Raw genomic sequence first — 26199 nt, 5'->3', positions numbered from 1 at the left:
TTCCCTGTTTCCTGCAGAACTCAGGAACGTCATTCTGTAGGCAGAATGATACAGAGACAATATATAAGGGTAGAGGCACAATGTATATTATTCTTACAAAAATTTACATAATGGAAAGATAGCATTGGTTTTTCGCTTATTGGCTTAGTGTTCTACTAAGCCCCCATGACAGCCTTATGACACTCTGAGGTATGCATTATATCCCTAGTTTGGAGAGGAGACCAGTAAGGGCAGAGGAAAGAGTTAAGGAGTTTTGGAAGTAAGTGGGGATCCAGGAATGAGCCCAGGTTTGTTTGATCATGACCTGTCATCTTTTCTATGCGTATGAGGCCTTAACAGGGGCGTGAAAGCAATTGTTTCAGGAGACAATGTGCGGTGGTACAAATTATGGTGCTTGGCAGGGTTCAACTTTATTCTAGGAGATAAATTAGAACACGTAGAGGGTGGAAAGATCATTTGTACTTTCACCTAACTTTCTCCAACATAAATTTTTTTTTCCAGACGTTTGCTAAGAATTGGCAGAGAAAATTATCAAGGCTTTTCTTGATTTCCAGGACCTGGCTACTCTATCTGCCTAGGTGAGCTCATTGATGCCTATGGCTTCCAAAACCATCTGTAAGCTGACGGCTTCTGCAGCCCAAAACATTTTTAATTCTTCTCTGTTTCCAGGCGGTTTTCACCTATGTGTTCTCAATTATCCCACTGTTGATCCATCCCTTAAAAAAAGTAAAGTACCTGGAGTCATCTGGCCCACTCCTTATTTCTCAGGTAGAACATCCAATCTATCAGCAAGCCTACTGGCTTAGGGGCCAAGATCCCTCCAGGCATCATCCCCCTCTATCTGCAGTCTCTACCCCTCAAACAGCCATTGTCTCTTGCTTGGATATCTGGTCTGTCTGCTGACACCCTTGCTTTCTTACAATCTATTTCCACAGAGCAGTAAGAATATTCTTACAAGTTTAAGAACCTCCATCTTCCCCCCAATGCACTTGGATCAAAACACCAAAAATAATTATGGGGCTGTCCACAGTCTGGCCCATGCTTACCTCTTTGACCTCAACTTATATTGTATTTCCTCTGAACCACTGGGCTGCCACACGACTGGTTTCTTTCTGTTCCTTGATGATATTATGACGATTCCTGACTTGGATTTTCTTTTCTTTTTTTTTTTTAACATCTTTATTGGAGTATAATTGCCTTACAGTGGTGTGTTAGTTTCTGCTGTATAACAAAGTGAATGAGCTATACGTATGCATATATCCCCATATCCCCTCCCTCTTGCTGTCACCCTCCCACACTCCCTAACCCACCGCTCTAGATGGACAAAAAGCACCGAGCTGATATCCCTGTGCGATGCAGCTGCTTCCCACTAGCTAGCTATTTTATATTTGTAGTGTATATATGTTCATGCCAAACTCTCACTTCGTCCCAGCTTACCCTTCCCCCTCCCCATATCCTCAAGTCTATTCTCTGTGTCTGCATCTTTATTCCTCCCCTGCTCCTAGGTTCTTCAGAACCAATTTTTTTTTTTTTTTTTAGATTCCATATAAATGTGTTGGCATACGGTATTTGTTTTTCTCTTTCTGACTTACTTCACTCTGTATGACAGATTCTAGGTCCATCCACCTCAATACAAATAACTCAGTTTTGTTCCTTTTTATGGCTGAGTAATATTCCATTGTATGTATGTGCCACATCTTCTTTATCCATTCATCTGTTGATGGATACCTAGGTTGCTTCCATGTCCTGGCTATTGTACATAGAGCTGCAATGAACAATGTGGTACATGACTCTTTTTGAATTATGGTTTTCTCAGGGTATATGCCCAGTAGTGGGATTGTTGGGTCGTATGGTAGTTCAATTTCTAGGTTTCTAAGGAACCTCTATAGAGTTCTCCATAGTGGCTGTATCAATTTACATTCCCAGCAACAGTGCAAGAGAGTTCACTTTTCTCCACACCCTCTCCGGCATTTACTGTATGTAGATTTTTTGATGATGGCCATTCTGACTGGTGTGAAGTGATACCTCATTGTAGTTTTGATTTGCATTTCTCTAATGATTAGTGATATTGAGCATCCTATCATGTGTTTGTTGGCAATCTGTATATGTTCTTTGGAGAAATGTCTATTTAGGTCTTCTGCCCATTTTTGGATTGTGTTGTCTTTTTGATATTGAGCTGCATGAGCTGCCAGTATATTTTGGAGATTAATCCTTTGTCAGTAGCTTCATTTGCAAATATTTTCTCCCATTCTGAGGGTTGTCTTTTCATCTTGTTTATGGTTTCCTTTGCTGTGCAAAAGCTTTTAAGTTTCATTAGGTCCCATTTGATTATTTTTGTTTTTATTTCTATTTCTCTAGGAGGAGGGTCAAAAAGGATCTTGCTGTGATTTATGTCAAAGAGTGTTCTGCCTATGTTTTCTTCTAAGAGTTTTGTACTGTCTGGCCTTACATTTAGGTCTTTAATCCATTTTGAGTTTATTTTTGTGTATGGTGTTAGGGAGTGTTCTAATTCCATTCTTTTACATGTACCTGTCCAGTTTTCCCAGCACCAGTTATTGAAGAGGCTGTTTTTTCTCCATTGTATATTCTTGCCTCCTTTATCAAAGATCAGGTGACCATAGAAAGCCAACGGGCTTTCTATCCCATTCCATTGATCTATGTTTCTGTTTTTGTGCCAGTACCATACTGTCTTGATTACTGTAGCTTTGTAGTACAGTCTGAAGTCAGGAAGCCTTATTCCTCGAGCTCCATTTTTCTTTCTCAAGATTGTTTTGGCTATTTGGGATCTTTTGTGTTTCCATACAAATTGTGAAATATTTTGTTCTAGTTCTGTAAAAAATACCATTGTTAGTTTGATAGGGATTGCATTGAATCTGTAGATGGCTTTGGATAGTGTAGTCATTTTCACAATGTTGATTCTTCCAATCCAAGAATATGGTCTATCTCTCCATCTGTATCATCTTTAATTTCTTTCATCAGTGTCTTATCATTTTCTGCATACAGTTCTTTTGTCTCCTTAAGTAGGTTTATTCTTAGTTATTTTATTCTTTTTGTTGAAGTGGTAAATGGGAGTGTTTCCTAAATTTCTCCTTCAGATTTTTAATCATTAGTGTGTAGGAATGCAAGAGATTTCTGTGCATTTATTTTGTATCCTGCTACTTTACCAAATTCATTGATTAGCTCTAGTAGTTTTCTGGTAGCATCTTTAGGATTGTCTATGATTAGTATCATGTTATCTGCAAACAGTGACAGTGTTACTTCTTTTCCGGTTTGGATTCCTTTTATTTCTTTTTCTTCTCTGATTTCTGTGGCTAAAACTTCCAAAACTATGTTGAATAATAGTGGTGAGAGTGGGCAACCTTGTCTTCTTCCTGATCTTAGTGGAAATGGTTTCAGTTTTTCACCATTGAGAATGATGTTGGCTGTGGGTTTGTCATATATGGCCCTTATTATGTTGAGGCAAATTCCCTCTGTGCCTACTTTCTGGAGGGTTTTTATCATATATGGGTGTTGATTTTGTCAAAAGCTTTTTCTGCATCTATTGAGATGATCATATGGTTTTTTTTCCTTCAGTTTGTTAATATGGTTTATCACATTGATTGACTTGCATATATTGAAGAATCCTTGCATTCCTGGGGTAAACCCTACTTGATCATGGTGTATGAGACTTTTAATGTGCTGTTGGATTCTGTTTGCTAGTAATTTTTTGAGGATTTTTGCATCTATGTTCATCAGAGTTATTGGCCTGTAGTTTTCTTTTTTTGTGACTTCTTTGTCCAGTTTTGGTATCAGGGTGATGGTGGCCTCGTAGAATGAGTTTGGGAGTGTTCCTCCCTCTGCTATATTTTGCAAGAGTCTGAGAAGAATAGGTGTTAGCTCTTCTCTAAATGTTTGATAGAATTTGCCTGTGAAGCCATCTGGTCCTGGGCTTTTGTTTGTTGGAAGATTTTTAATCACAGTTTCAATTTCAGGGCTTGTGGTTGGTCTGTTTATATTTTCTATTTCTTCCTGGTTCAGTCTCAGAAGGTTGTGTATTTCTAAGAATTTGTCCATTTCTTCCATAAAATTTGTCCATTTTATTGGCATATTTCTGCTTGTAGTAATCTCTCATCATCCTTTGTATTTGTGCAGTGCCAGTTGTTATTCCTCCTTTTTTATTTCTAATTCTGTTGATTTGAGTTTTCTCCCTTTGTTTCTTGCTGAGTCTGGCTAATCGTTTATCAATTTTGTTTATCTTCTCAAAGAAACAGGTTTTAGTTTTTTGTTTTTTTTTTTTGTGGTTCACAGGCCTCTCACTGCTATGGCCTCTCCCATTGCGGAGCACAGGCTCCAGACATGCAGGCTCAGTGACCATGGCTCACGGGCCCAGCCGCTCCACGGCATGTGGGATCTTCCCGGACCGGGGCACGAACCCGTGCCCCCTGCATCGGCAGGCGTACTCTCAACCCCTGTGCCACCAGGGAAGCCCTAGGCATTATTTTAAAGTCTATTTTGTCTGATATGAGAATTGCTACTCCAGCTTTCTTTTGATTTCCATTTGCATGGAATATCTTTTACCATCCCCTCACTTTCAGGCTGTATGTGTCCCTAGGTCTGAAGTGGGTCTCTTGTAGACAGCATATATATGGGTCTTGTTTTTGTATCCATTCAGCCAGTCTGTGTCTTTTGGTGGGAGCATTTAATTGATTTACATTTAAGGTAATTATCGATATGCATGTTCCTATTCCCATTTTCTTAATTGTTTTGGGTTTGTTATTGTAGGTCTTTTCCTTCTTTTGTGTTTCCTGCCTAGAGAAGTTCCTTTAGCATTTGTTGTAAAGCTGGTTTGGTGGTGCTGAACTCTTTCAGCTTTTGCTTGTCTGTGAAGGTTTTATTTTCTCAATCAAATCTGAGTGAGCTCCTTGTTGGGTAGAGTAATCTTGGTTGTAGGTTTTTCTCCTTCATCACTTTAAATATGTCCTGCCACTCCCTTCTAGCTTGCAGAGTTTCTGCTGAAAGATCAGCTGTTAACCTTATGGGGATTCCCTTGTGTGTTATTTGTTGTTTTTCCCTTAGTGCTTTTAATATGTTTTCTTTGTATTTAATTTTTGATAGTTTGATTAATATGTGTCTTGGCGTGTTTCTCCTTGGATTTATCCTGTATGGGACTCTCTGTGCTTTCTGAACTTGATTAACTCTTTCCTTTCCCATATTAGGGAAGTTTTCAGCTATAATCTCTTCAAATATTTTCTCAGTCCCTTTCCTTTTCTCTTCTTCTTCTGGGACCCCTATAATTCAAATGTTGGTGTGTTTAATATTGTCCCAGAGGTCTCTGAGACTGTCCTCAGTTCTTTTCATTCTTTTTTCTTTATTCTGCTCTGCAGTAGTTATTTCCACTATTTTATCTTCCAGGTCACGTATCCGTTCTTCTGCCTCAGTTATTCTGCTATTGATCCCTTCTAGAGTATTTTTAATTTCTTTTATTGTGTTGTTCATCATTGTTTGTTTGCTCTTTAGTTCTTCTAGGTCCTTGTTAAACGTTTCTTTTATTTTCTCCATTCTATTTCCAAGATTTTGGATCACCTTTAGTATCATTATCCTGAATTCTTTTTCAGGTAGACTGCCTATTTCTTCTTCATTTGTTTGGTCTGGTGGGTTTTTACCTTGCTCCTTCATCTGCTGTATATTTCTCTGTCTTCCCATTTTGCTTAACTTACTGTGTTTGGGGTCTCCTTTTTGAGGCTGCAGGTTCGTAGTTCCCAGTGTTTTTGGTGTCTGCCCCCAGTAGCTAAGGTTGGTTCAATGCATTGTGTAGGCTTTCTGGTGGAGGGTACTGGCGCCTGTGTTCTGGTGGATTAGGCTGGATCTTGTCTTTCTGGTGAGCAGGACAATGTCTAGTGGTGTGTTTTGGGGTGTCTGTGAACTTATTATGATTTTAGGCAGCCTCTCTGATAATGGGTGGGGTTGTGTTCCTGTCTTGCTAGTTGTTTGGCACAAGGTGTCCAGCACTGTAGCTTCCTGGTCATTGAGTGGAACTGGGTCTTAGTGTTGACATGGAGATCTCTGGGAGGGCTCTCACCAGTTGATATTCCATGGAGCTGGGAGGTCTCTGTTGGACCAATATCCTGAACTCAGCTCTCCCACCTCAGATGCTCATACCTGACACCTGGTCAGAGCACCAAGACCCTGTCAGCCACACGCCTCAGAAGAAAAGGGAGAAAAAGAAAGAAATAAAGAAAGAAAAAATATATAAAATAAAAAATTTAAATGAAATTATTAAAATAAGCATTTAAGAAAATTATTCATAATAAAAAAATAAAAAGGTAATAAAAGAAAGAAAGAAGAGAGCAACCCAACCAAAAAACAAATCCACCAGTGATAACAAGTGCTAAAAACTATACTAAAAGCAAAATAAAACAAAAAACAGATAGATAGAACCCTAGGACCAATGGTAAAAGCAAAGCTATACAGTCAAATCACACAAAGAATAATGCACATACACACTCACAAAAAGAGAAAAAGGAAAAAAAAATATATATGAAAAAAAATCAAAATAAAAAGGAAGAGAGCAACCAAATCAATAAACAAATCTACCAATGATAATAAAACTGAGATAAACATATAACCAGAAACAAATTAGATTTAGAAAGCAAACCCCAAGTCTACAGTTTCTCCCAAAGTTCACCGCCTCATTTTTGGGATGATTTGTTGTCTATTCAGGGATTCCACAGATGCAGGGTACATGAAGTTGATTGTGGAGATTTAATCCACTGCTCCTGAGGCTGCTGGGAGAGATTTCCCTTTCTCTTCTTTGTTCACACAGCTCCTGGGGTTCAGCTTTGGATTTGGCCCTACCTCTGTGTGTAGGTCACCTGAGGGCATCTGTTCTTAGCTCAGACAGGATGGGGTTAAAGGATCAGCTGATTCGGGGGCTCCGGGTCACTCAGGCGGAGGGAGGGAGGGGTACGGATGCGGGATGCGGGGCAAGCCTGCGGCAGCAGAGGCCAGTGTGACGTGGCAGCAGCCTGAGGCGCACCGTGCGTTCTCCCAGGGAAGTTGTCCCTGGATCACTGGACCCTGGCAGTGGCGGGCCGCACAGGCTCCTGGGAAGTGGGGTGTGCATTGTGACCTGTGCTGGTACACAGGCTCCTTGATGGCAGCAGCAGCAGCCTTAGCATCTCATGCCCGTCTCTGGGGTCTGCGCTTTTAGCCGCGGTTCGCGCCCGTCTTTGGAGCTCCTTTAAGCAGCGCTCTTAATCCCCACTCCTCGCGCACCAGGAAACAAAGAGGCAAGAAAAAGTCTCTTGCCTCTTCGGCAGCTCCAGACCTTTTCCTGGACCCCCTCCCGGCCATCCGTGGCGCACTAGCCCCTTCAGGCTGTGTTCACGCAGCCAACCCCAGTCCTCTTCCCGGGATCCCACCGAAGCCCAAGCCTCAGCTCCCAGCCCCTGCCCACCCCGGCGGGTGAGCAGACAAGCCTCTTGGTCTGGTGAGCGCAGGTCGGCAATTATCCTCTGTGGGGGAATCGCTCCGCTTTGCCCTCCGCACCCCTGTTGCTGTGCTCTCCTCTGCGGCTCCGAAGATTTCCCCCTCCGCCACCCACTGTCTCCGCCCCCGAAGGGGCTTCGTAGTTTGTGGAAACCTTTCCTCCTTCACGGCTCCCTCCCACTGGTGCAGATCCTGTCCCTATTCTTTTGTCCTTGTTTTTTCTTTTCTCTTTTGCCCTACCCAGGTACATGGGGAGTTTCTTGCCTTTTATGAAGTCTGAGGTCTTCTGCCAGTGTTCAGTAAACAGTTGTTTTGTAGGAGTTGTTCCACATATTGTTGTTGTTGTTCCACATGTAGATGTATTTCTGATGTATTTGTGGGGAAGAAGGTGATCTCCATGTCTTACTTCTCCACCATCTTGAAGGTCCCTCCAGGTTTTCTTAACAGTGTTCTCTTTGCTTTGTATAATCTCCTTTTAGCTTTTGTCGTCCTTAAGGTCTCAGCTCATATGTTAAAGCCTTAATGGAACCTTTCTTAACAACTCAGTCAAGGGTCCTGACAACTCTGCTGTATCATGCACAAGCAGTGGTTCTGCAGTGCACTAGCCTTCTGTTATCTTAATCATCTGTCTTTATCAGAAATTAGACTTATTTTCTTTTTCTTATATAAAATAGGTTATGGAATGATACTGAGTTTGCACTGTAAGTCTGGGATAAAATACTTGATTGAAGATGTAAAATATAAAACTGATTTTTTTTTTTTTTTTTTTTTTTTTTTTTTTTTTTTTTTTTTTTTTTTTTTTTTTTTTTTTTTTTTTTTTTTTTTTTTTTTTTTTTTTTTTTTTTTGTGGTACGCGGGCTTCTCACTGCTGTGGCCTCTCCCGCTGCGGAGCACAGGCTCCGGACATGCAGGTTTAGCGGCCATGGCTCACGGGCCCAGCCGCTCCCTGGTACGTGGGATCCTCCCGGACCAGGGCACGAACCCGTGTCCCCTGCATCGGCAGGCGGACTCTCAACCACTGCGCCACCAGAGAAGCCCTAAAACTGATTTTAAGTTCAGTCATATCTAAAGATGCTAATACTAAAGATCACTTTATAGATTATTATTCCTTCTTATCCTAGCCCTATTTTACACTTTGCCACAAGTACTAAAACATGTATCAAAATGTTTTATAGGTTTACATTTCCGATGGTTAAAGACAGAATGTAGTAAAAGGATTGATGTTACATGAGTCTTTTACTCTTCACCTTACCTACGTGGAAGATATTGTACACAAATTTGTCACTCAGGAAAGACAACATAGCTTAGTCAAATTTCACCTTATTTGGGACATTCACCCTAGTTAATTAGTAACTAAATAAATCATGAGTCATGTAGTTCATGGATTGTAAATTTGGTTTCCTTTTGGTACAGGAAGCATTTCGAACCTACAACTTAAATTAACAAATTGCTTTGAGGCAATTGGTGTCCTTTCTAATTATTCTCTCAAACAAAAACATGTCTAATTTCACAGTTTTATTAAAGAAAGCTTGTGTTATTTAATCTCTACAAAGTTGTGGGTAGGGGAAAAGAAACTTTTGTTATGTTCCTGGTGTTCCCTCTTAAGAATATAGATAGCCTTGGTCAAGTGTTGGACTCTTTTCTCCCCGAGATGCTGCCTCTGAAGAGAAAGGAGCTGGACTAGATTAGTTGTTCTCAATCCAGTGTGCCATGGTACCCTGGGTGTCCCAGAACTTTCCCAGCAGGGTCATTGAAGTTATATCATTCTATGACATTCATAATTGCTAAGAATGAGGATAAATTCTATTAGGATGATGTATGTTAAATGAAATTTTGAGCTGAATGAGTCTCGTGATGAGTAAAAAGTAAAGGAAATGCCATATTTATTGTCTATGTTTTACCCTAAAAATGCTATTGTTTTGCTTAGTGAATTTCTTTTGGATGCCAAAAAATAAAAAATCAAAGATTTTTTTGAATGGTAGTACCTTAATTGCAATATTAATCCCTAGCTTAATCTCTTTGAGTATATATAATCTGATATGGGAAAGCTGGTACAAATTTTTAAAAAATTGAAGCCATTGGAGCAAAATGTGCATTAGGTAAATGTTAATGCAAACCACATTTCCAGTAAATTTCTTTAGTTTAGAATGTGTGATTGACCTCCTGAAACTGCTCTTTGAACAAATATTATCTATCAGGAAAACAGTTGTAATTTCCAGTGAAAACGAAAAATAATTATTTACCTAGGAGACAATTCTACATAGATACTGATATATTTGGCATTAACTTAGAAGCAGTAAATACAGCATCAATTAGTCGAATGCTCAAATGAGCCAGTCAGATACTTCTCACGAGTGTTCTGACTCACATATAGAAATATTTTATATTACAGAGTTTTCCGAAATATTAGCTTTCATAGAGTCTATGAAATGGTTATAGGTTCACCTCACTGTCTGTTAGAGGAGATTTTTCAATTGCTTTTAAGCAGAGATTAAGTGTTATGAATGTAAAAGTGTTATCAGTATGACAGAGCTTTTCTGTCAATGAACATGATAACAGTATTATATTTTAAAAATTGGATTCTAGTAAATTATTACATAAAAGTAAGAGTCACTTTCTCTATGGGAGTAATTCCCACTCCCTACAATATAAAGTAACATGTGAGGGTCTATGTTTTCTTTTATTTCTAATGGCTAATTAAATTTGGATCATTTCAGATAGAATAAAATAAGCCTTGTTTTGTGCCTTACTTGATTTCCAGAAACTGTTGACTAGTGACTAAATATTTGGGATTGGTCTTGTTATGTGACAGTAACTAGCAAGACATTCCTGTGGGAACACGCTAAATGAGTATAAATCAGCCTAAATTAGCTGATATTTATTTGGCACTGTTACATATTTCATATGTGTAGAAACATATGAATTAGTGTTTATCTTACTAGCTTCTTGATAGTAAAATAGAAATACATTGTAAATCAAATATTTTCTGAAAAGATTCTGGATGTATACATATTTTATTTTTATAAACCTATCTTTAAATATATAATGGGAATTAATGGTGTGTAAAACTAATATTTTATTGGTTATACACTTCACTTTTGAGAACTGAATAAGATAATTTTTAAAAAATCAAGCAAAAAAAAAAAAGTAAATTGCAGAGAGGCAAGAGCTCAAACCTAGAAAAACTTTAGGACTGAATGTAGTAGCCATTATTTCCTCTGCTCACAGATGGAACTTCACTTGGGTGATTTGCATGGGCAGTGTCTTAAAGGTGATTTGTCAGCCTGGAGACTGAGAGTCTAGTGTAAATGTTACTGCTTGGAGCAGTAGTAACCACTCAGGGTATCAGCAGACTTTATTAATGAGCTCGACACTATTTGATTTGATCACATCATTCATTCTCTTGCTTAAAATTCTTCATTCGTGTCTTTGGAGTCTTCAGTATAGTGTAAATTCTTCAGTGTTTTATAGAAAGCAATTTACAATTTTTCCTGTCTTACATCACCGGCTTTATCTTCCCTTATTTGTCTTAGTCTGAAGGCTATACTGTAGGCAATTGCACTATAGCAATGCTTTTCACAGTTGAGGTTTTCATGGAAGATTCCATTTTATCTTCTTTGCAACCAGTAGAAGTTACTTTGAACTGTTCATGACTTGATTGTGAAGCTTTTCCTATCAAGAATACCTTTTATTTTCTCTTTTAAAGTAAACTTATGGTTAGAAATAAAAAGTGTAAATCAAGAGGAAAGAAGAATAGATATCATACTTTTTGTTTGTTTTTGAAATTTAAGCCTTAAAAATGAGGCAAAAAGGAAATATGATCCTTAGAGCTATTGACTTTATTCTGTTATTCTATTACTAGAAATGGAGCAAAAATATATTTGAAGGAATCTCTGATATCACAGTAGGACTCAGAAAGCCAGTGTAAGTCACTGACTTTAATATTTCCAATGTTTTAATATTAAATATTATTTAATATTTCCCAGTATTAAAGTCAGAAAAATTTACATGAAGAATAATTTACATGTACATGGGGGTTATGAGAATGCATTGGGCATGTGAGACACACATACACACACCCCATATGTGCGTTCACAGATACACACTCTTTTTATGTCTACATTCTCTTCTATAACATTTCATTAAATGATGTGTTTTCTCAACAGTCAGTGCTCAAGCCTTTTTATCTTTATTTTTCTTCTAGGAATGTATCATATATTTAAGTTATATTTTCTGTAATCCCGTAAATATCACATACATACCACAGGACAGCATGGTATACGTGTGTCCAAACAAGTTAAAATCTAGGGATGGTTAATAAGTGTGTGAAAGATTCTCATCAGGGACTCATTATCAGGTATCAACAGTTTAAAGCATCAATATCTGTGTCAGAATTTTTACAAATTAACATAAAGGGAATTAAAAATAGTTTTCTAGACGTATAGCTGTCAAGAAAGTGTTGTTTGGTTATTTCTGCCCCTGCATAACTGGACTATAAGAATTTGGTGAGCACAGCAGCCTAACTCCTTAAGGAAGTTGTGCCTTAGGTCTAGGGACCCTTTCAAACCTGTTCCTACTTAGAGCATTTTGTCATCTGATCCCACAGACCATTAGCAGAAACTGCCCTCAGTACGTTTTCAGGTTTTCTTTGGTATGATCATTTCTTTCAATGTATTTGTTGTTATGCACAGAAAGACAAGAGAACAGGAAGCTCTTGAATCTTGCAGAACAGGGATTCATGAGGGTTTTATGTGGCAGAATTCAGTCTATGACTTGCTCTCATCGTGTAATGATTGGCAGCAAGGTTGTTAGGGAGAGATTCTGACACCACAACTTTTCCTCTTTTCATTGGAGGTTACAAATGTGCAATAGAAAGAACCTAATAATTGTGACCAAATTGTCTTGGGCCAGTTTCTATGGTTTTAATTATGTCCTTTATAGTTAGCCGTTTCTGTGCCATTTCCTCTTAGATTCCTCAAACAAAATATGTTCAAAAGCAAACTTATGTTATTTCTTCCCCCAAATTGTCTGTAACTCTGAAATAGCAGCTACTGTCCATTTTTTGGACAATCCCAAAGAATGGAGTCATTCGTCACACCTCCTGTTCTGTTACACAGTACATGATAAAACAAATCCCATACACTTTACCTCCAATATATCCTGCAAATCTTCCCACTTCTGTCCCTCTCAGTCTCACCTCACTCATCTAAACTGTCGTAACCTCCTTATGACAACAGCCCTATAACTGGCTTTCCTGTTGTCCACTCTGGTTCCCTTCCAAACCATTCATCTCGTGTCCACCGCAGTGAGTGCTGGGAAATGTAAATACAATTGTGTCACCACTTGCTTAATGCTTGTTAAAGATTTTCCATGTGTTGTGGGATGAATACAAAACTCCTTAATAAGTTCTAAATTTCCTGCACCATCGGGATTTCCCCCCATCTTTTCTTTCTCATCTCACATCCTTGATCTTTCTTCTGCTCAGAAGCTCTGCTTTTCTTTTTTTTCCCTGCTTCCTCTTTCAGATTAACACCCCCCCCTTCCTAAAATGCTCCGCCTTCTCTGCAGACTAAGGTCAGACTCACCTTTTTATGTAAACATCACTTTTTTATTGAATCTTGACTCTCCTGAGTAGGTTGGATTCCATTGTTATAGGAAATCATAGCACTGGAGGGCTCTCCTTTGTTATTTGTATATATTTACATTAGTCATGGAAATGAAATTACAAGCCCTTTATTGAAGCTTCAGGAGAGAAAAATCCTAAAAGTTTTCCAGAAAGCAAGGAGTAGTAAGTAAAAAATGTTTTCACTTATTAACAAGAATATAAGATGATTAAGTATCACGTCTTTATTTACTGTCTTATCCATGTTATTTTGTTTTAAAAATATGAACATAATTTTAATAGCTTTCTGCTAGTGATACAGTTCCCCAGTTTTTCCAGTAAGGGCTTAATCTCTGAATTTTGGAGTCTCCTAAAGTGAGATTTTCAAGAACATCATCCTGATTTTACTTGATTCTTGCCTATACCGTGTTATTTATTACCTTTAACCATAATGATTTTGTCTCCTTGTTTTCACCTAGTTTAATCTGTTTAATTATCTTTCTTATCCCACTGCCTTGTTTCTTTATTTGCCTACTTCCTTCACAATTTATAGTAGAAAATACATTTTACATTGACACACAGTACCCATTTTTTTAATGAATAATTATGGATGAATATGAATACATGCTCAACATATAACCTGAGGAACATAGAAAAAAACACTACATGATTATAAGTTCCATCCTTCCTACCATGAACAAAAAATCCTACTTCCATCTGTGTGCAATATACTAGTAATGGCCTATAGGCTGATGAGCCTATGAGTAATTTACATGGATTATTGAGTAGATGCTTTTATTTTGTTTAGGTCATTATTGATGAAAAGAGAGGAAATGTAATAAACTGAAATTTAATGTACTTTTGTGAAAATAAATGTCTTCTGTAGGACTGGTAAGGGACAATGTGGAATCTCTTTAATTGAAATATTTAATATAAGAAAGAAGGCTTACCATTTTGTTATGGTTAGTGTAGCGTATAGCCTTACATAATTTCTAACTCACACCCTGGTGATCCTTCTTTCACTAAGTGAGTGCAAGAGAACAAAAGTAGATTTTAAAATATATAAATTAAGATGTTAGCATTTCTAAATGGAGGAGTATTTAGTGAAAGTGAGACTTAAGAAATAAATACTTTACATTAGCCTTTATTTTTTCCTAAGTTTAACTAGAAATTAAGTGTGTGGTATAATATATATCATCGCTTTATATATTTAGTGTAAAATGGAGCCTAATCCTTTTTTAATTAATGTGATTATGATTTTTGCATGTGTTTGAATACTTTAAAAAAAATTATCCTAAGGTTTAACACTATTTCAGTTAACAAAAAAGGAGAATTTATAATTTTTTTAATGAGATGAAATTTGGAGTCTTCTTTTTCGTATAACATGCTCAATTTAGCGATCCACATCTAAATAATTACAGTGCTTATGAAAAAATTTGTCCTATTCTCTTAGCTTCTTTGTGAGCAGGAAGAAAGAGAGGACTCTTCTATGTATATCCAGCACTCAGTACGGCTGCTGTGGGCCTGTATTTATAAACTGTCCTTTGTCATATGTGCTCAAAGTTCAGTTTTGTAGGAAGTCGCTAAAGACCAAGGAATTATGAGCGAGGCATATTGATTTTTGTGGATCTATGGAAGGAATGGTAGGTCATTCCAAAATGCATATTTATGGGTTTTTAAGTAGTATTAAATTGAGATTAAGGGTAGAGATGGAACGCCTTTAAAATGTTGCATTTTAAAATTATATCTTTTGATCTCAATTAAAAAGACAAAAAACAAAGCAAAGCAAAAAACTCCAGGGATTGAATGTTTCATTGTTAAACTTTTTCAACAGTAAATCCAGGGTGGTGTAATTCAGGACATGGACAAAGGTACAAAGTTACCCAAATCATTTAATGATTAAGCTAAACAGTTATTCTAAAATACTCAGAGCACAAATTATGGGCTGATGTTTTCTCATATGTTAGTTCATAAAACCCTCCTACTTCAAGATACTCTATCAAAAGTAAGAACTTTGGCAGATATGTTTGGTTAATCCTATGAAAAGTATTCTATTCTCAGAGATTCATGATCAACATTAACTCATTAAAGGGATCTGAAAAATCCTTTGCTAAATAAAATATACTTAACTCAGAGTTGCCAGATGTATTTGGCTGTAGACCCCTATGTCTGGTCAGCAAACTGGCTTTTCAGGGAACATGGGTTGGGATATAAAACTGTAACCCAAGATCACTTTAAAAAGATAGATATAAAAATCCTATAGTAATAAATTGCCAAACTCAAATCAAAAGTGCATTTACATTAAGGACAAAAGCAAACAAAACAAAATACCAAACAAGCAAAAGGGTATATACTAAATATTATTACCTCATGGATAGAAAGAGGTGGAATGATATTAATTCTTATTTATATCTTTGTTATTTGTCGTGTAATAACAAGTGCGTACTACTGTTTTTTGGAATTGAAAATATTAGAACTGTAAAAAAATTACCATCAGGTAAGATTTACCCAAGGAGTGTAGGTATGGCTTCATATAGGTATATATTAATAAACTACTTTATTACAATGAATTGGACATAATATTTTACAGGAATGATAAATTCAACATATCCCAAAATAAAATAATTTATATCCCTTTGCATCTGCAAAATTTTTCCTACTGTTTCTTTTCTTATGCCAATATTATCTGTTGCCTTTATTCCTTGATATCTATAGGTCATATTGAAAAACAACAAATATTGGTTGAAAACCAAACAAAACATTGTATCGTTCATGAGCTGTGTTTGTTCATATGGTTCTAGGCATATAGTCAGTCTTTGTCCTTATTGATCGTGGAAGTATTGGATGATATGAAATCTCGAGGGCATTTCTCTGTTTCTGGTGCATGTTGGTGGTAATCAAGTTCTGAGTTGGTATTTAAAGACATATTTGACTAGTTGGCATTTCGTCCTCCAATCTGCATAGTTTAAAAGCATGTCCACTTGATTTAAAAAAAAAAACAAAAAACTTTCCAAAGTGCTTGCTATAAAATTCCTCAAGGGTTTTTATTCTGTGACAATGATCTTTAAAATAGACATTGTCACAACTGAGTATTCATATAAAACTAAATTGCATTAAGGCAGAAATGGCTCTGTGAAAGATTTTTGAAATTCCAGTTTAAGCCCAGTATTGTGAATACTGACTACAATTATGAAAAAAACATAAATATGTGAATGGCAGAAATACTCTGCTTCTCAAAATGCATAGAATTTCAAAAACTAGGTATATTTAATCTTCATAAGATAGAAAATTCATGTTATATAAAATTAAATACATATTTAAATGATAGTCTTGAGTATGAGTTAATATGTTAAATAATATAAAAAGAGAAAATTGTATTTTTTTCAAAATATTATGATTTTAACATTTAAATCTTAAAATATTACCATATAATGATATGCTTGGTAGTTACCTGTCAGTGAATTTTAAAAATAGATACATATATAATATACATATGTACAGTCTTTTATATAATCACAGTAGAAATTCTTTCATTTAAGCAATCTCAGGGATAAGTAGTCCTTTTTTTAAAATAAATATTCCTTTTTAGAACAGGTTACTAGCCTGATATTGACATTTTGTCCCAGAAATAACACCTAACTTTTTTTTTTTTCCTTTGCTGCATTACCAAGAATTAGTTGTCCCTTTCTGTAAATGACGACAGTGAACCCTCCAAAGGTCAACTATCAGCATGACCATCTTTCTAAATAGTTAAAGATTATAGGTTTACCTTGCAAATTGCCTAACTCTTTTTTTTTTTTTTTTTGCGGTACGCGGACCTCTCACTGTCGTGGCTTCTCTCTCCCGTTGTGGAGCACAGGCTCCGGACGCGCAGGCTCAGCGGCCATGGCTCACGGGCCCAGCCGCTCCGCGGCATGTGGGATCTTCCCGGACCGGGGCACGAACCCTTGTCCGCTGCATTGGCAGGCGGACTCTCAACCACTGCGCCACCAGGGAAGCCCCTAACTCTTCTTTTTAGAGCCAGCCACACTTGCCCATGTTTCCACTTCCCCTAGCAGTTAAGAGTTACTGGGCGGAGAAAGACTGGACACGATTACAGATATTCATTAATCCATGGGTGGTTTTCTGCTGCTAACAACTCTGTTAGCTAATCCACAGCAAAGAGAACAGACAGGCTGTTTTCTCATTGACATTCTCTTCCTCCACAGTTCCTGACTCTCTTGCTAATAGTACATTTAGCTTTTTGTCAAGTGGAGAGGACTTTTTAACACTTATGTGGAGATATTGATTTTTACAGTAGAGAATTATAAGAAAAATATATTCTTTTGCAACTTTCCATTTCAAAGTCACTCACTAGAAATGAATCTGAGTAACTTGTATGCATATTAAAGAAACAAAAAGGCAAATAGAAGATGGTGTGATATTGGTTTATTTTTATATCTTAAATTGTAGTAAATTATTTAATTTCATATGTTTAGGCAGGGGATACGTGATAATAAACAAAAATTTGGTTACCATTAGGTATCCGTTAAAATTAAGCATTTAAGTGAGCTTTTTTTCTTAAATATTATGGCCCAGTCACAAAACAACATTAAATTTGCTTACTAGAAAATTTGAAGGTAACAGAGTGTTTACTAATATCCACCACCTATGATTATTTATTTTTTAATTCTATATTATTAAATCCTACGGCTACTTTCATTTCAGGATATAATTTGAATAGTTTACCTTGGGCTTTGAGTGACTGAACAGATGTATCTCTTTTATAAGAAGGCAAAACAGGATATTTTGATTATGAATGTGCTGTATTTGAGCACATTCTTGGATTTAGTTTATCAGAAAATCTATGCCATCATTAAAATCACTTCTGGGTACAGAGACAAAATAATAATTAACTGAACTTCATCAATTATGATCAGGGAGAAGAGGCAGTTTTCATTTAATAATGGCTCAAAAGACATCTGTGAATGAAATAAGATAACAATCTATATTAAAATGGATTATAATCACTGAATAGCTTCAAATCCTTATGCAGCACATTGTAGCATTCGCAGTGCTAGGAAAAATAGCTAACGTATAAATGAAATATTAATGTTTATGCATAGTAAAATAAAAGGGTATTTCAATGCTAAAACTGTCTTAGCCTCAAGAGTTATATAATAAGGTAACAGTAAACTATCTGTGTATCTATCTCTCCTGAAAGTGCACTTTTTACGTTCCTTCATAAAAGTAGCTGAATTATTGTTTAGAAAGATAATTTATATGAACAATATTAAATATTTTTATTGGAATGATTGACATAGAAGAGTAATATGTTTTCATATTTCTTTAAAACATTCCTAGTTGTGTCACCTATAACCAAAATGGTATGTAATAAGTTGGCAGATATTCTTAACATTCTCCACGTGTTGCATGTAGATGCTCTGTAACTAGTATCAGAAAGTGATGCTGTGTGCATATAATGTGATCAGAGTAGTCTGGTCTCTGCCTTTTTATTAAGCTTCCCCATGTGTTAGTATTTACTTTTGTAAAATAAAAACATGCAACAAGTAATTTTCAAAATACTTTTAAAATCTAATTTTTATAATACTAGAGGAGGTTTGAAAGACTTTTTTGTTTAAATAATGTGAAGATCTTATCTTAGAATTTGATGTTAGTGCATATTCTGCAGAATTCCCTTCTAAAGTGTTTCTACCCTTCAAATAATGTGATTCTTTACGTAAATACAAGAGAACATAAGGGAAATAGTTGCAGAAGTTCATGTGAAAGTGAATCCCAACAATGAAGTCAAGATCATAAAGTTATTGTAGGCAAATCTCTCTCTAGTGTTTGAGAGTAATTTGTTTCTTCCATAAAACATAAGCTGGATACTTTTGTTATTATGATAGCTATGTAACTAACCTGATTGACTGAGCTTAGTATTAATGTATGCAAGATTCACTCACTAACGTGAATGGGATTTTGGGTAAAACTTTTGATTAGTAAATCATGAAATATAGTCAGTTTAATTCAGTAATTCAAACTGTTTTTAAATATGTTAGTGACAGAAAGTTGAGAATGTTAACAAGACTAAATAAATACAAGTTTTATATTTGAATATTAAATTTGATTTTATAAAAAGACAAATTTTGGGCTTCCCTGGTGGCGCAGTGGTTGAGAGTCCGCCTGCCGATGCAGGGGATGCGGGTTCGTGCCCCCGTCCGGGAAGATCCCACGTGCCGCGGAGTGGCTGGGCCCGTGAGCCATGGCCGCTGAGCCTGCGCGTCCGGAGCCTGTGCTCCGCAAGGGGAGAGGCCACAACACTGAGAGGCCTGCAAACGAAAACAAACAAACAAACAAACAAACAAAAAAGACAAATTTTTAGTTATACAATTTGCTCGCCTATTACCCAAGCAGAATGGGTTTCAATAAGTAAGTCAATGCATTTTAAATTTCCAAATGTTGTATTTATCATATTAAGTAGTGCTAACTAAATAAATAATGGGGTTACAAAAGCAAATTACTAAGGAAAATAAAACCTAATTTACTTGTTTATAAGTACTTGAATATTTCAAAAGGTGGTGGGAAAGTCATTTGCCTGTTTTGACAAAGAAGTATTTAGCCTTGCTTCTTAGTTGTATTAGATTCCACCATTAAGGCAGTGGTGAGATAAACATTTTTGTGTGCTCTTTCTTTAATGAAATGTATTTAGTTTATATCTAAACAGGCTAAATAGCTAGGTGATTTAAATGTGGGCAGCAAAGATCTGTGTATTTTACATTCAGACCCTCATTCATTCAGGAAATATTAATGCATTTCATTATGTTCTTGGCGGTAATATAGGTGCTCAGGCAACATAGATGAAGAAACCACGTGGCTCTGTCCTAATAGACTCCATTCTTATAGAGGTTTATGGATAATGGGCATCAAACCCAGCAAATGACTAAAACTATTATATATTTTTTTAATTAAGCAGGATAAGAAAGACTTGGAGTACATATGATGGTCAGGATAGAAGTAAAGACTTGAAGGATGTGAAGAGATAGCCATGACAATATCTCAGCAATAGGGTCCAGCCAGAGAGAGCAGTCCATGACAAGACCCTGAGTCCGTACCATGCCTGTCATGTTGGTCAGAAAGCAAGAAGGCCAGTGTAGCTGGGGCAGAGCAAACCACAGGGAGGAAAGTAGAAAATTAGTCCAAAAGGCATAGGGAAGGGTCGGATAGAGGAGCACTCTGGAGACAAATGAAAGATTGTTAGCTTTTAGTCTAAGCGAAATAGGGAGCCCTCTCAAGTCTCTAAGTAGAGGAATAGCATGGCTTGACTCATGTTGTCATAGGGCAGCTCTGGCTGACGGGTCGACTATAAGCTGTTGGAAAAAGGGTGGGGATGTTTACTGCAGTGGAGGGAAGAGAAACTGATGGCAGGGATCATTGTGGTGGCAGTATAAATGGTGAGTAGTGATTGTGGAGTCTGGTTATATTTTGAAGTTGAAAGAAGTGGAGTTTGCTAAAAGATTGGATATGGGTTGTTATAAAAAAAGAAAGCAAAATGTCCAGGATGATTCCAGGATTTTGGTTCAAGAAAGCTCTATTTGCCACCATCCGATGATGAAGAGTTTGAGAGGAAGTTTAGGATTCCATTTGGACATGTTAACTTTGAGATGTCTATTGGAAATAAAGGGAAGGCATTGAGAGGAGCTGGTTGATGCTTGACTGCAGTGAGGCTGAATGACTGGAGGACAGTGAATTCGGGGTGATCTCAGAAGATGAGGTCAGAGAAGAGCCAGGTGTTTGGGATTTTATTCTGAATGTGGAATTGAGAGTTAGAAACAGAGAGGGAGCAAGATTTGACCTGTAATTTAAAAGGATTATTGTGTCCTTGGGCTAGGTATTTAAGTATCCTCTGCCTCATTTTCTCTTGGGGAGAAGGAACAAAAGTCATTTATTTATTACAAAAATATTTATTGACTTAGAAGATCATATGTTGACATCAATGTTTTAAAAACTGTAGGGACATTGTTACTCATGAACCTAAGCAGTGACCCATTTAATGAGCCCCTAAGAGAAACCAGCAGACGAGCCTATTCAAAATCAGAGGAAAACTCTAAAAGTAATTCAGTGTATTCATCTTTATTAGTCTTTTTTTAAAAAGTTGATTTTGCTTTTGTATAATTATACCAAATATGCAACAACTGTTTCATTTTCTTATCATTTTAGGGGTCTTCATTTTCATATCAATTTAGAAAGCATTAAGGTATACCAAGTCCTTTAAGTGTAAGTGTAATATTAACAAATAAGTGAAAGGCTCACATGATTTTCCCAGGTCAAGTAAATGGAATGTTGCATAAGGATTATAAAAAATGATTGTAAGTATAGATTTAACTACAACCATATCAAGGAAATTAAATACCTTGTAATATGGTTTATTCAGCAAAATTTATTAAGATTTACATAGGTTGTGCTAGGTATTATCATTTATACAGTTTGAAAGATTGAAAAGCATAGCCATAATATTTTGTGGCTCCTCTCATGAAGACATGGAGTCTGTTTCCACACTCCTTTAATCTGGGATGATCTTGTGACTTTCTTTGGCAAGTAGAATGGGCAGATCAAAGCTAGGTCTTCAGAGGGCTTGCAGCTGCCATGCCAAAAAGGAAGCTGGTTGAGTTGATTGGAGGCTGAGAGGTCTCATGGAGAGAAACTAGGCGCCACAGCCAACAATGAACCCTGACCATAGACCCCGGTGGTGGGACCATCCTGAGCCTTCCATTCAGCCAGACTTCTAGCTGAACACAGCTGCAGGTATGAGCCCAAGAAAACCAGAGGAGCTTCCCACCCAACCATGTGAGATGATAAATTGTTAGTTTTTTAAACCACTAAGTTTGGGGGAGTTTGTTATGAGGTAATAAAAAACTGAAACATGCATGAACTGTTTTTTGGAGTTTGTATATATTATTTGAGCAGGGTTTAATTAAGTGTTCTTTTGTTCATTTAGCAGTTAGTTACTGGATAGCTGCTATGCACTTTGTTCTAAGTGTTGTAGGAAAATTATAGAGTATAAATACTCTCATCGAGGTTGATAATAGTTGAGTAGGGTTGATAAATATTTAACACTAAATATATATATATATATATATATATATATATATATACGTATACATATTTGTAAAAGTGTAGCTATCTAAGACATGAACTCATATATACTTTAGAAATTCATCAGACACACTGTAGCTTGGGATACAAAGAAGTTTTCATGAGGGAGGTCATATCTGAGCTAGGGTTTCAAAAAATGGGAATTCTTGTAGGTATTGGAGAAAGAGGATTTTCAGTTGAAAGAAACAGATTGGGCCAAAAGTATACATTGGGGCATGGGTTATATATATTATGATAAGCAAACAGTCCAAATAACATGTAAAGGGGAGATAAGTGAGAGAAACGTTGAAGAAAAAACAAGTTAGATCCAGGTTTTGGATTCTAGTTAATTCTTTTTTCTTACAAAGCTTTGCAAAGATTTATCAAATGATTATTAATTATTTCTGCTACTTTTTCACCTTATTTTTCACCTTATTTCACTTTACTAGAGACACCTTATTTTATTTCATTTTTATTTATTTTATTTATTTATTTTTGGCTGGGTTGGCTCTTCGTTGCTGTGTGTGGGCTTTCTCTCATTGCGGTGAGCAGGGCCACTCTTTGTTGCCGTGGGCAGGCTTCTCATTGCGGTGGCTTCTTTTGTTGTGGAGCATGGGCTCTAGGCGCGTGGGCTTCAGTAGTTGTGGCACATGGGCTCAGTAGTTGTGGCTCGCGGGCTTAATTGCTCTGCGGCATGTGGGATCTTCCTAGACCAGGGCTTGAACCCATGTCCCCTGCATTGGCAGGCGGATTCTTAACCACTGCGCCACCAGGGAAGCCCCTGGTTTCTAGTTAATTCTTTATGCACCACGTATCTATTACTGAACAACAAGCCACTGCCAAACCCAAAACTTTGTAGTTTCTCACAGTTGTGTGATGGGTGACTGGGGCAGTTTTTCTGCTGTTCTCACCTGTGATTACTCTTTCGGCTTCAGTCACGTGGCGGCCTCACAGGTGCTGGTGAGTCCAAGATGGCATCTCTCTGCTGTGCAGCTGTTTGTGCTGGCTGGCAGCTGGGGCATGCTGGTTTTCCTCTGCATGGCCCCTCATCCTCCAGTTGACTATATGGGGCTGCTGCACAGCACCATGAGTGAGAACAAGAACTTGAGTGTCTTCAGAACTTCCAAGACTTGGAAGTCTTGGTCTTATACTTCAGAGAAAGTGAGAACAAGAACTTCAGTGTCCCCTAAGGTCTAGGCTTATGCAACTCATACAGCATCACTTCCACAATACTCTATTGGTCAAAACAAGTCAATAGGCCAGCTTAAATTCAAGGTCAAGGAGAGACACACTGTACACCTTAGTGGAAAGTACAGCAATATCATGTTGCAAAGGAGAATGAACATAAGAATTGATTTATTGGCAGCTATTGTAATAATATGTCACACCACAAATTAGAAACTGTTCTTGGGCTTCCCTGGTGGTGCAGCGGTTGAGAGTCCGCCTGCCGATGCAGGGGACGTGGGTTCGCGCCCCGGTCCGGGAAGATGCCACATGCCGTGGAGCGGCTGGGCCCGTGAGCCATGGCCGCTGAGCCTGCACGTCCGGAGCCTGTGCTCCGCAACGGGAGAAGCCACAGCAGTGAGAGGCCCGCGTACCGCAAAAAAATAAAGTATTCTTCAACAGTGAGAATCCAGTTGCTTTTTTGACCCTGAGATTGATATATCCAAGCTGTGTTTAAAGAATATGAATATGGCCTTTATGAGTGGGTCGCATTAAAAGAAGGACAAACTGAAGACCAGGAAGCAAAGCAGGAGATTTTTTCTGGTAGTTCTGGTCATGGTAACACATGTCTGAATTAGGAAATGTACATTTTATCTATAAACAGAGATTTGCTTTTAATGTGTAGTGATGCAAAATATAGTAAGCCCTTCAGTAACATTTGAATTCTTAAAAATATATAAATTATATTTTTCCTCATTCTATTTCCTACTGGAGTGTAAAAGTGATGCGAAGTTGTTTACGTTCTCAAATATAAATTATTTTAAATAAAGTAAAAAACATATTCCACAGAAAGGTCTATTGTTATCAAACAGCTGTTCTCTTTGGTTGTATGAAGGCTCCATCTGAATAGTCTTAGAATTAGCTTGGCTGGTATATTGCATAGAGGCAGCTGAGAAAATATACTGACATGAGTCAACTATTATGACCTGGCAGCTTACACAAAATTTCTGAGCATAGAACAAGTGAAATTTTGCTGAAATGTTCTGGAGACCTGGAGTTAAGAAAACAGAAAAAGAACAGAACACTTCCTGCCTCAGAAGCAAAATGATGACACGTTACCCTACTGTTTCTCTTCTGTCCCTTGGTTTATCTACCTGTGTGCCTACCCATCTTCCTAACTATCCAGTGGCTTATACTCTGCCTTAAAAAGATTTAAGATAATTGAATATTTATGATATGTAACTTAGACAAATACATAGATATCTTAAAAGGCTGGAAAAGGAATTTCTGTAGTTTAAACATTGAATAGCACATCTTCTTGGTCATCATAATCAAGCTGTGTCTGCTTGTTCTGTATAGAAGGTACAAGGAGTATCCAGAAGCATACAGGGATTTTTTTTTGACAGCTTTATAAAGGTGTAATTTACATACCATAAAATTCATTCATGTTAAGTGTAAAAGTCAATCATTTTTAATATATTTACAAAGCTCTGCAATCATCACCACAGTCCAGTTTTAGAACATTTTCATCACCCCATTCCTACCATTAGTCCCAAGCAACCATTAATACGCTTTCTGTGTCTTTTCTGGACATTTCATATAAACAGAATCATACAATATGTAGTCTTTTATGTCGGGCTTCTCTCACTCTTTTTTTGGCTTGTTCATATTTTAACATGCGTCAGTACTAGATTCCTTTTTATTGATGATTTTTTATGTTGCAAATCTCATTTCCCTCCAACGTTGCACATATATGCATGTTTCATAGACTTACTTTTTTTTTTTTTTTTTTTTTTTTTAGCTAGTAGCAGTGCTATTTCTAATGCTATTTTAGGAATTGTACTTTGGGAACATCTTAACAATTTCTATGCTGTTCCCTTACTTTCATATCATCAATAGCTTTGTACAGATAATCGATCTACTTAGAGGCTCATTTTTAGGGGCACCTTGCAATGGTTAACTCCTCAAGCCTTTCCTGTATACAGTTGTCCCTCTGTATCCACAAGTTCCACATTTTTGGATTCAACTAATCACAGATTGAAAATATTTGGGAAAAAATTTCCGGAAAGTTCCAAAAAACAAAACTTGAATTTGCTGCATACAAACAACTATTTACATAGACTTTGCAACTTATTTATAGCTATTTTTATAGCATTTACATTGTATTAGGTACTATAAGTAATCTAGAGATGATTTAAAGTATACAGAAGGATGTGCATAGGTTATATGCAAATATCAATACTATGCCATTTTATATAAGGAACTTGAGCATCTGTGGATTTTGGTATCTGTGGGGATCCTGGAACCAGACCCCAGGGAAAACTGAAGGATGACTGTGTATGGAACACACACACCCGGAATATATACATGTATATCTATACCACATGTATATACTGAAAAATGTCTCTCTGTTAAAAAAAAAAAAAAGACTACTGACTGTTGCTATTTTCTTTTGAATTTTATTGACTTTTTTATATAGCAGGTTCTTATTAGTTATCTATTTTAAACATATTAGTGTATATATGTCAATCCCAATCTCCCAATTCATCCCACCGCCACCCCCTGACAATTGCTATTTTGATGGGGAACAGATCTAGTGAATTCTGGTGTCTATGTTTCCTTGACACGCATTCAAAATGTTTGTGTAAGTCACCCATGAAATTCAGTCTATTTATTTTACATGCTATTCAAATATACTTTGTGATATTTTGGCTACAATTTTTGGCTACTAATAAAAATAAGACTATATCTGTTTGATGTAGGAAAAAAAGCTTAAAAATTATATTTCCTCAACCAAAATATTGTTTAATATAAGATCCTAACTACTAAGTGGCTTTATGAAATGCGCTTTG

The 26199-nt window shown here is 36.9% G+C and overlaps 1 protein-coding gene across 2 annotated transcripts in view; it reads left to right on the top strand.

Annotated features, from left to right (window-relative positions):
* The window catches only part of LOC103075343 (potassium channel subfamily T member 2), a 265002-nt gene that overhangs the window by 55914 nt on the left and 182889 nt on the right, over positions 1-26199 (top strand). The window lies entirely within an intron of this gene.

Source organism: Lipotes vexillifer, unplaced genomic scaffold (genome assembly GCF_000442215.2).
Source record: "Lipotes vexillifer unplaced genomic scaffold, Lipotes_vexillifer_v1.1 scaffold764, whole genome shotgun sequence".
Taxonomy (NCBI): Eukaryota; Metazoa; Chordata; class Mammalia; order Artiodactyla; family Lipotidae; genus Lipotes; species Lipotes vexillifer.
Note: the sequence above shows the minus strand (reverse complement) of the source record. Positions and strands in the feature narration are given on the sequence as shown.